The sequence below is a fragment of the Chrysochloris asiatica genome, unplaced genomic scaffold (genome assembly GCF_000296735.1).
Source record: "Chrysochloris asiatica unplaced genomic scaffold, ChrAsi1.0 scaffold00018, whole genome shotgun sequence".
NCBI classification, from domain to species: Eukaryota; Metazoa; Chordata; class Mammalia; order Afrosoricida; family Chrysochloridae; genus Chrysochloris; species Chrysochloris asiatica.
In genome coordinates this window covers 9,881,528-9,889,952 of record NW_006408536.1, presented here as the reverse complement: position 1 = coordinate 9,889,952, position 8,425 = coordinate 9,881,528, and positions in this window count along the sequence as shown.

Here is an 8,425-nt window from a genome sequence, read left to right as displayed (position 1 = left end):
AGTCTTTTATAGTAGTGGTCCTATGCAGTATTTCCCCTTTTGTGACTGACTAATTTCACTCAGCATAATGTCCTCAAGGTTCATCCATGTTATGCAGTGGCTTGCAGCTTCCTTGTTATTTTTCAAGGTAGCATAATATTCCGTTGTGTGGATGTACCACAGTCTGTTTATCCATTCTTCCATTGATGGGCAGCCTAATTCATAACCACTACGCTACCAGAGCTACAAGACCATAAAAGATTCAGGAACTTTTTTTCTATTTTCTATTTTCTTTGTCCGTATTACTGCAGATCCTCACTTGCTTTTCAAGCTTGATAAGTCAGAACAGCTATTTGCTATCAACAAAATGTAATCGTATTGAGTTAATTTATAGGAGACAATTGTTGTTGTTGTTGTTAAGTGCCGTTGAGTCAGTTTTGACCCATAGCGACCCTATACAGGGTTTCCGAGGGTGTAAATCTTTACGGGAGTAGAAAGCCTCATCTTTCTCACACAGAGCGGCTGGTAGTTTCGAACCGCTGACCTTAAGGTTCACAGCCCGATTCATAACCACTATGCTACCAGAGCTCCTTAGGCTTAATTAAATGTTAAAATCTGCCTGAGTCATTCACTCTTGCAACAGAGGTGTACTTGGCAGAAGATGAGTTGTTTTTATTTGGGCTGCATTACCTCAGAGTGTGTTAAAAATTACATATTCCACCAAAGGTGAGGAAGTGAATTCAAGAAGGGTCTGCACCCCTGGGTGGCCAGTATATGTATCCATCATATTCAGACTTATTTATCATTTCTGGTGTGCTAGGAAATGCTTTTATGTTAGCATCTACATTCTAGAGATTTCAGTTGAGCATAGGTTTGTTAAATAGAAAACAACAGCACAAGTCATAGCTACAAGTACAATATAGTGATAAGGTCATAAAATACATCAGGGCATGGCAATATTGAGGACAGTTATGGTATTTTAAAAAGTTATGATATGCTTTTGTTTATTTGGTGTAGAATAGGTTTTTAAACATATTAAATTTTATTTTATTTTCAGTGTTTGTATTACTTGAGACTCTCATAACATCCTTTAAGGTTGCTGAAAGATAGTCCCAGGACTGTAATAAAATCAGAAGCAAAGAATCAGTAATTCAGGGTCTCAATACAAATTTAAACTAAGCCAACATTCTTTAACTTTTTTATGCCCCCAAATTGTTTGTTGTTTCTTAAGCCTTTTGTTATAAGTTGCCTAAGATATGGCACGGTTCTAGTGAGTTGCACTTTTCAGACTTTGACACAAAAATCACCTGGAGAGAGTTAAGCCTCACCTCCAGAGATTCAGATTCAGTAGGTGTACATTAGGGCCTGAGAACTTGCACCTCTAGCATGCTCCCAATTGAAGCTGATGCTTCCAGTCTGTGGATCACAGACTATAAAGGATTCTTCATAAATCCCAGGTCTACATTATGCAGCAAGACCCAAACTCTTGACCTTTTTTTCATAGGGTATAATAAAGATCAAAAAAGCAAACATAATATTTGGGCTTGCTGTCATCATTGTCATAAGAGTTACAAGGATGCATTTGGAGGCCATATCCATACTCACTAAGGATGTGGAAACAAAAGCAAAAACAAAAATCAGGTTCCAGAATCAGCCATTTAGGCTAATGCCATAACCCCAGGAATCAGGTGACCATTTGGTTCTTGTCAATTTTGATGATCCACTCTGCTGCCTGCAATTCCCAAATAGCTATTCTTTAATTCAGGGCAGAAAATTATGTGGACACAAGAACAGTGCCTGGGAATATCCCAAGGAAAAAATAAATAAACCTAGACAATACTGCAAGCATTGTGAATCCATCTAACTGCAGGGTGAAAAATTCAATCAGCTGGATTGTTCACTCTCCAGGATGATGAATATACAAGGGTAAGTTAAAAAAAAGTATTATTACAAAATCCTTCATGTAACAAAAGAATATCAAAATGTGAAGCTATTGTTTTCCAGTATATCCTCCATCTAAGTCTATATAATTCCATCTCTCTAACCCTTCTCAAAGAATTCTGTGCATATCCATTATGTTATGCCAAACCAGCAGTTCTGGCATCCTCAAGAGACTCAAATTGTATTCCTTTTACATGTTCTTTTAGTTTAGGGGACAAAAAGAAGCCTGAAGGGGCAGGATCAGAGCTCTAGGATGTATAGACTAAGGTTTCCCAATGAAATTCTCTTACAGCAGTTCATGCTACACTCAAAGAATGAACAGATGCATTGTCGTGGTGGAAAGCAAGTCCTCAGTGAGTTTCCTGGCCTTTTTCATAAGAATGCAGTTTTAAATTTTCTGAAAACTTCTTTATAAGAAATCATTGTGATTGTCCTGTGTTCTTTGAGAAAACTTATCAAGATGACACCTATGTATTCACAAAATATAGTCACAGTAAGCTTCTGGTGTGGAGTTCTGGTATGGTGCTGTGGGATAAAGCACTGGGCTGCAAGGCAGTTTCAACCACAAGTTCAGCAGTACAAACTCACCAGCCACTCCTTGGAAACCCTGTATAGGGTTGATATGAGTTGGAATCAACTCAGTGGCACTTAACAACAAACAACAAAAAATAACCTTCTGAGCTGATCTCTCTGACTTGAATTGAACTGGTCCAACAGATTCCCTTGGAAGCCACTATTTTGATTGGACCCTTATTATGATTATTTTTTTACGTCCCCTCCCTAACCCCCAATAAGACTAAGACAAATGTATTACTAAGAGAACTTGTATTTAGCCATTCACTGAGGACAGAAACAAATATAAACATTTTTTAAAAAAACCCCAACAACATGGATATATTAACTGGAACCCTAATAGCAATACTTTTTGACTTATCCTTAGTCAGGCTGATTTTTTTTTTTTCTTTATCAAACTTCCAAAGAATTGACCATTTAACAGAGAATGGAGAGATAATGAAAGAAGATATTAGCTTGATTGAAATAAGTAATAGTTGATTTTTTATTGATATGTTTGGAAGGAAACAAATGTTTGCCAGCATCTCCAAGTACCAGCCATGTGTTCATTACATAAATGATTAAGCCCCAAAGTTGGAATATTTATCATTTTCTTCATTTACATATAAGGAAACTAAGGCTCAGAAAATTTCATTAACATGCCCAAGGTCACTATGCTTGTAAGGTGAAGATCTGGGTCCCAACATCATGCCTTTTTCTGTACACATACTAGTCCTGCTGCTTCAATATCTCTTACTATCAGTCATTATTTATTCAACGCTGTCTGAGAATTTTCTATAGATTGTCTTTCAAGATTGACAAAACCTAACAGTACTGGCACTAATATTATCTACATTTTAAAGATATAAAGTTGAGGTGTAGAGAAGTTAAGTAACTTGACTTGCCCAGTGGTATACAGTTAATGAGTGATACGGCTGGGTTTGATCCTTGGTAGTTAGAATCAAGGCCCATGCTTTTAACTATCTCTGCATTGCCACACTGGCCAATAGAAAACATACAACTTAAGAATCATTAATAACAACCAGTTCACAATAATACATCATCAGCTAAATACTTAAGACTTAACAGGACTCTAAGTTTGTGCCCATTCCAAAGAGAGGTGACTCAACAGAATGCAGAGATCATTGGACAATATCATTAATACCACATGCAAGTAAAATTTTGCTGAAGAATGCAAAAATGGCTGCAACCATACATTGATAGAGAACTTCCAGAGGTTCAAGCTGGAATCAGAAGAGGATGTGGAAAAAGGGATGTCATTCCTGACATCAGATGGATCTTGGCTGAAAGCAGAGAATACCAGAAAGATGTTTACCTGTGCTTTATTGACCACACAGAGGCTTTCAATTGTGTGGATCATGACAAGCTATGGACAACGTTGTGGAGAATGAGTATTCTGGAACACTTAATTGTGCTCATGAGGAAACTGTACATGGACCAAGAGGCAGTTATTCAAACAGAATAAGGGAACACCGAATGGTTTAAAAGTAGGAAAGGTGTGTGCCAAGGTTGTATTATTTCACCATAGTTATTCAGTCTGTATGCTGAGCAAATAATCCGAGACATGAGATGATACAACCTTGCTTGTTGAAAGCAAAGAGGACTTAAAATAATTACTGATGAAGATCAAAGACCACGGCCTTCAATATGAGTTGCAGCTCAATGTAAAGAAAACAAAAATCCTCACCACTGGACCAATAACCAATAAGCATATCAATGGAGAAAAGATTGAAGTTGTCAATTGAAGGATATTATGTTTGGTAAAGTGGAGGGTGGGAGAAAAAGAGAAGGCCCCCAACGAGATGGATTAGCACAGTGGCAGCAGCAATGGGCTCAGGCTTAGCAACAATCATGAAGTTTGTGCAGGACTGGGCAGTGTTCCATTCTGTTGTGCATAGGGTCACTATGAGTCGGTGTTGATTCTATGGCACCTAACAACAAGAAGTTTGGCAATAATGCGAGAAGAGGTTAATCGTGGGAGACTTTTTGAAGAGGTAAATTTTTTGGCCATGTTGTGAAGGACATAGTTGGAATGGGGCAGGACCCAAAGACAGATTCATATTTAATATTCACATTGAAAATCTAAAGAACCATCTGTAAGAGGCAAAAAACACAATTCTGAAGATATTTTGGCTTCATTGTTGTTGTTAAGTGTCGAAAAGTCAGTTCTGACACATAACAACCCTGTTTAGGGTTTTCAAGGAGTGGCTGGTGAGCTTGAACCACAGACCTTGAGGTTCAAACCGACCTTGCAGTCTAGTGCATTAACCTGCAGCACCACATCAGGGCTTCTGGCTTCATTAGAAGAATACATAGTGAACTGGGATACATTATTACAGCATCTGAGGGAGGAGATATTTTAAGGCTACCAATTCTACTGAGAAACAAAATATTTCGCAGCCATTCCATTGAGACATAACCTGTCAGTTTCTACACTGAAAAGAGGCTTTTTGATATAAAAAAATAGCTTATTAGGAAAGAGACCATTAATCTGTCTTTCTGTTGTTGTTGTTAGGTGCCATCGAGTCGGTACCAACCCATAGTGACCTTATGCACAGCAGAACGAAACACGGCCCGATCCTGGGCCAACCTCACCATTGTTGCCATGCTTGAGTCCATCGATGCTGCCACTTGGCTAATCCATCTCATTGGGGGTCCTCCTCTTTTTCTCTGACCCTCCACCTTACCAAACATGAGATCCTTCTCCAGCGAAGTATGTCCAAAGTATGAGAGACAAAGTTTGGCCATGCTGGCCTCCAAAGAGCACTCTGGCTGTACTTCTTCCAAATGGATCTATTGGTTCTTTTGGCAGCCCATGGCACTTTCAATATGCTTCTCCAACACCATAACTCAAATGCATCAATTCTTCTACGGTCTTCCTATTCACATGCATATGAGGTTATTGAAAAGACCATGGCTTGGGTCAGGTGCACCTTAGTCCTCAAGCTGACATCTTTGTTCTTCAACACTTTCAAAAGGTCTTGTGAAGCAGATTTGCCTAATGCAATAGGTCCTTTGATTTCTTGACTGCTGCTTCTGGGAGTGTTGATAGTTGATCCAAGAAGAATGAAGTCCTTGACAACTTCAATCTTTTCTCCGTTGATAAGAATGTTGCTTATTGGTCCAGTGGTGAGGATTTTTGCTTTCTTTACATTGAGATGTAATGCACACCCCCAAGGAAGCATCCCTTTAATTGATTGACTGCTCATAGCCACTTATCATAGAGCTAACCATGCCTGTATTGGGTTTCATCACCTTGGGAATAACCACATCTCAACTGCTGAACCTCTGGAAATCCTGGCCTAGTCAACTTGACACAGAACCCTAACCATTACAAGTACTGTAATATGAAAGGAATTAGTTACTCTGAGAGCACACTTAAGATTCACCTAATCTAGGAGTGTCACTAAGATAAGGCTTCCCAAACAAACCTCACCACCAATTAAGGTTGCTCCAGAAGATAAGTAAGCACTGTGGTTCAAGCCCACCAGCCACTTTGCAGGAGAAAACTGAAGCTTTGTACTCCTGAGACGTAAAGTATTGCAAACCCTAAACAGGGTCGCTATAAGTAAACTGACTTGACAGCACTTAGCAACACCACCAAAATGAAGTGACATGTTGGAAATTGGCTTTCCAGCGAAACGAAAACTCTTGATTTGTAGTGCTTACCAATTTCTATGGTGTGAATACGCCCATCAGTTTTAAGCTACCAATGTGATATCACTGATCACAAAATTGGAAAGAGAGGTGCAGAATCAGCTCTCATGAACTGGTACAATCCAACTCCAGTACACCCTGGATATATCTCACTGATTGTTTCCCTCTCTTCTTTATCCCTCAACCACAGCTTTAATTTATACTTGAATCAAACTTCGCCTAGATTATTGCAATAAACTCTGATTTATCCACTATGGCCGACGCTTGGCTCTTCTCCTAACCTCCCCCAAGTGCACTACTACATACCTCTTCTGTGTGTAAAATTTTCAGTGACTCACCATTGCCTATAAAAATCCAAACTTCCCATCATGCAGACTCTTCATAGTTTGGCCTTGCCTATCTATTCAACCTCAATTCCCACAAATTACTCCCATGCCTGTGATGCAGAAGCCATGCTGCTGAATAGTCATCACTAATCTAGTGTATATCTAGTCCTAGAGCACACCATCTGTCTTCCTCTTCCCCTCTTGAACATGACATCAGCTGACATTTATGGAACACTAACTAAATATCAGGGAAGGTGCTAAGTACTGGTAATGGGAATATGAATAAGACATAATAACTGAAACCAACAATAGTGAAACAGGCATGCAAATTCTGTATTATAACCTCGCAAGGAAAAAACACAGAGATGAATACAACATATGATCAAGGACAAGAAATACTAACCTAGCTTTGAAGCATAGCTTAGAATATGGTAGATAACTAATTACTTGTTAAATAAATGAATTAGTGATCCATAACTGGATAAAGGAATATTTCATACAAGAAGAACCATTTGAGGACTTCTGGCAACATAGAGAACTAGGCAGACACTCTAAACAGACCATCTACAACAAAGACACCAGAGACCAAATGCAATAGATACGAATGACAATCCTGGAACATTAAACTCCAGAGGAAAGGATAGAGAAGTGGATTGAATACTGACTAGGAGAAGAAGCTGAACAAAAGCAGTGAGAAAGGAAACTAAGTGGTAAACTGTCAGTTGGCCTGATGTGGCGTGGCCAATTTGAACTTTTGCAAGTAGCATTCAATGGAGACAACAGTCTGACAATACAAACACTCTCTGGTGACTGGAGACAAGAAAAGTGGGCACTTTTCTGCTTTCCCACAACTTCCTGATGATCAGATGCCCTGGCCAGTTCCCACTTTTACTCACTCATCAGTCAGAGACAGCCCCTACCCTGCACGGCCGCTGCTCTGACTAAGGTAGGAATCGCATAGGGTGCACCTCCCTAGAGCCTGCAACGCATCTGAACTCTGCCTCATCAGACCAGCAGAACCAGAACATGCAGTACCTGGCCCTGGCCACTCATAAGAGGCCAAAAATTCCTTCCGTAACCAGCTGCCCTGCCCTCAGCTGCCCTCTGGGCTTGAAAGAGTTCCTTCCAGGAACGAGCACCCTGAACTCAGCTACCTCTTGAGCCACCATGAACTTCTTCTGGATAAGATGCCCTTACCCCAGACAATATTTAGATCCACAGAATCTAAATGTCCCACGCCCTCCCCTCTTTCCCCTCTTCCCTCTTCCTCTGTGAGGTACTTCACTGGCAGGGGGCTCTGACCCTTACTAGGTGGCCTGTCCCCGACAGTTTTCTGCTCTGTGGATCCTGCCCCATTGTTGTTTCTTTGTTTTTGTTTTTCCTGTTATTTTCTATCCTTTCCCTTGTTTTAACCCATTCTCAATTTTTCTTTTTTATTTTCAGTTATTTCTCTTTAGCTTTCCCCCTTTTCCTTTTTTTTCTCTTTTTCATCTTTTCTATTCATTTTTTTCTTTACTGTCCTCTTTCTCTTTTATTTTCCTTATTTTCCCCGTTTCAAGTTGCAACACTGTAGGATAAGCACTGGACCACAAGAGCAGTTGGAACCACAAGGTCAGTAGTTCAAACTCACCAGATGCTCCTTGGAAACCCTATACAGGGTTGCTATGGGTCAGAGCCAACTTGACAGCACTTAACAACAACAACAAAGTTTTACTTATTGAATTTGGTTTTTGCACTTCTCTTAATTTTATTTTTCTTTCCTTTTTAGTTATTAAATTCATTTTTATTCCTTTTGGTTGCCTACATCCCCTGACTTGCTTTTTTCTTCATTATTTTCTTTTAACTATTTCTTGTGAAGTAAGTGAAGGTTTACAGATAACATCATCAGCTTTACATTCAACAACTCATACACTCTCTTTCATCTCAATGATTGCAGTCCCTTCCATACA